Raw genomic sequence first — 3,747 nt, 5'->3', positions numbered from 1 at the left:
ATAATTTTATTATTCAAATTCTTTTCTTTTTTTAAAGATTTTACTAAAGATGTTGCCTCTGGGTATGTTGGCCCGACACTTTCTAATATAAGACTATATCTTCACTTGACTATAAGTTTATCAAAGTCTAACTCTATTATCATCATATAGCACCTTTGAGCCCTTGTCAGGGACCAACACCTAATTGTGCTAGGCAATGAACAAATGTAGAACAAAGTCTTCCTTGTTCCAACTGGATTCTGATTTAAGTAATGGAGACAATGGATGGATAGAGATACATGAATGGGGGGAAAAAAGAAAACAGTTTAGTCAGCACAAGAAATGATGACTTAGCAGAATAACTGATGCTAGGGTTGTTTTTTTTCCTGTAGATACCATGGCAAAGGCCAGTTGAAGGGTGGATTGAAAAGAGGATAATTTTTAGGCGTACTGCTTCCCAAGAACAATGGGAAAAAGCACAGAAGTGCTTGCTTAAATTTACAAGTGGGCAGTGGAGCAGGCTTCCTGGATGCAGGATTCAATCTTGAATGTGTGAGAAGCGTTGTTTGTAAAGGCCATGAAAAACCTTGAAAGTGAAGATAAGGAGCTTGTGCTTGATGTGATAGAGGTGAATGCAACTGTATAGATAACAGCATTGTCAGTGATGAGGGAGGAAATTATTATTGTATAATGCTTTAGCTGCTCATGAGCAGGGTTTTGTCTTATAAAAAATCACAATTCTCTAATAAAAACTCCAAAATCTGCTATTAAAATGAAAAACCAGTGTGTGTATGTGTATATATATATATATATAGGTATCAACATGTTTTATTGATATATTTACAATTTTAAAGCAATTTGGAACCCTACCAGTGCCTCAAGTACTATTCTACATGTATAAAGGGCTTAGTCTGTCTGTGTTTGTGTCTGTGTGTCTGTAAATAACACTCATGGGGAGGCGTGGCTCCAGGTGGGGCATGGCTTCAGCCAGTGCTGTGTCAAGAATGATGGGCGGGGCATGGCTTCAGCGGAGCAGGCCAGGTGGATGAGTGGGGGATGAGATGTGCAGGGCCAGATGTGGTGTGGTGGGGGGGAGGGGTAGCACAGGGCTGGTTGCAGAGTGGTGGAGGGGGTAGCATGGGGTTGCACACAGAGTTGGGGGGAGGTGTGGCCAGACACAGAGTGGTGACAATGCAGGGTGGTGGGTAGCAGTGGCCACCCACCACCCTGTGCTATGTGGGGGGGCAGGGTGTGGGGATTGAGGGGGCACAGGGCCAGATGTGGAACAGGGGGTGGCATAGGGCCAGATGCAGAGTGGCAGGGTGCTGTGTGGCTGGACGTGGAATGGTGACAGCACAGGTTGGTGGGTGGTGGCGGTGGCCACATGTAAGCTTCCCCCCTGCTGCTCCTGGGTGGCTGTGCAGTGTGGTGGGTGGCAGTGATCCATCCCTGCCTGCCCGTCCCCACCCCCCCATCGTTATTGACAGGCAATTTGCTAGTAATAAAAAAATTCTAAATACCTATAACTTTTTGTATTTGATCTTGGGTTTTTTATCATAGAAAATCAGAGCTCCTTCTGTCCCCTTAGCTCACAGAACACAAGTCCAGGCCCCTCACTCCGAAGCCACAGCCCCCCAGCCCTGCTAGTGTAGTATCATGGCAACTGTAATTGCTTTGATTGCTTATATTCTTGTTTTTCTTTTTATATAATGCAATATTTAATCATTAAGATAAAGTTAATCTTGTTATGATTTACATTTTATAATATGTTTAACCAGTCATTATTCATGTTCTAGAATTAACTATCTATTTTAAATTTCCTATTGCTTAGCATAAATATATTTGACCTATTCATCTCATGATTTCAGATATATTTGACCTATTTGTCTCATGATTTTAGAGCTTAAATTTAGTATAAGAAAAAAGCTTATGCAAGGTTTGTGGTATATCTGGCATATGTGGAAAAAGGTAACAAAAGAGTGAATGTATGTGACAATGTGAAGGAAGACTGTCCTCTTGCAGCACGTGAAAAATAGCCTTCTGTGGTTTAATGGTTAAAGGCTACAGCGATGAGTCAGCACTTTAAGGATTACCAAATATTACATCATGCTTCACCCTGACAGCTGAAGCCTTCAAGCAATGATGCCCCCCCCCACCAAAGACTGCAGACCACAAAGCCAGAAAATCATGTCCTACCAATCCCAGCCTGCCAACAGACAAGGAGGATGACCTTCGTGTCTGACTCAGTGGAAGCCATAGGCTTGTATGGACAGCTGTCACTATAAAGAATGAACACAAAGAAAAGGCTTTGGGTCTTTCCACCTGCACGAAGGAGTTTTGGGCACATCCAACAAGACCTGACTCCAGACCTTGTGGTCTTTCTGGCCAGCCACCAGACTGAGCTTAGAACTTGGTAACACCTTAACCTTTGCAGGACTGTCTAACTGCATGTTTGTTTCCTTTGTATGAATGAATGAATGAGTATGCATGGGAATGAGTGAAGCAAATAACCTTACTGTTTTTTATTATTTTTATGTTGCATGTTTTATGTTCCAATAAATGTGGCATTGTGCCTTTTCACCTGATAAGATTCCTGCTTGTTTTCAATTCACACTGTACACCCTATGCACACAACACTAGTGCACCTTACTCCCCTTCCACAGCTCCACAGCCCTGCTGGTACCCCTGGCTTCCCACCCACATTCCCCTGCACTCCTCCCCAGCCCTGACAGAGGGGACCACCAGCTGCCAGGGCTACAGGGCCAGGGACCCAAGTCCACAGTGCCCTGTCCCCTGTAGCAGCACCCAAGCCCTGGCTGCTTCCTGTGGGAGGAGGAAGCTGCTGCAGTAGGGCAGAGTATAGACTCCAGCTCCCCACCTCCATGGGTGGCATGGCTGAAGCCGAGCCCATGGTGGGGTGGGTGCAGGGTGCCTGCTACATGCCTGGGCAGGTGGGGCTGGCTACTTACTGCTGTATGCACTTCCAAATGGCAGTGCATCTGGGCAGGAGGGAACTGTGCCCCCAAGATATGTATGTGGGGCAGGTGCAGGCTGCTGCTGCAGGATTCAGCCCCACAACCTGCTGCTCTCTCCTGGGGCCTCTGCAACCCAGTGAGTGGGACCCAGTGTGGCAGGGCAGAGCAGGACTGGGTGGGGAAGCACAGTGCTGCTGTGAGCTCTGCACTGCCCTGGTAATGCATCCTGTGCCTGCCCCGCAGCAGTGAGGGGCAAAGTCCTGTGTTGGTACCCCTGCTGCTGCAGGGTGGGCAAGGGGTGCATTGCCAGGGCAGCGCACAGCTCACAGTGGCATGGAGCTTCCCCACCCAGCCCCACCCTGCCCTGTTGCATTGGGGCCCACTCATGGGGCTGCAGAGGCCCAAAAGGGAGGCAGCTGGATGGGGAGCCTGAGCCCACAGTGGGTAGCCTACCCCTGCCCTCTGCACAGATCTGAGAGGCACAGGTACCCCTGGCCCCAGGTAGTGTGCATAGTGGCTAGGAGCCAGCCCCATTCCCCTTCCTCCCCGGATGAGCTGTCCGCATCCCTGTCCTGCTCCCCATCGGGGCCCTGCAGCTGTGCATTCCTGCGCTGGGCTCCCAAGCCCCATGCACTGCCTGGGCTGGGTGGAAACCCCAGCCCCAGGCACAGGCACAGCCCCAGCCCTAGCCCTGTCCAACTCCCTCCCTCCCTCCCTCACTATGGGGTCCTCAATCCCCCCTCTCACCAGACTTACCTGTGGGATCTGCTCTGCAGGCTGTCTGGTGGTCTTG

Source organism: Crocodylus porosus, unplaced genomic scaffold (genome assembly GCF_001723895.1).
Source record: "Crocodylus porosus isolate Cpor-Errol unplaced genomic scaffold, CroPor_comp1, whole genome shotgun sequence".
NCBI lineage: Eukaryota > Metazoa > Chordata > Crocodylia > Crocodylidae > Crocodylus > Crocodylus porosus.
Note: the sequence above shows the minus strand (reverse complement) of the source record.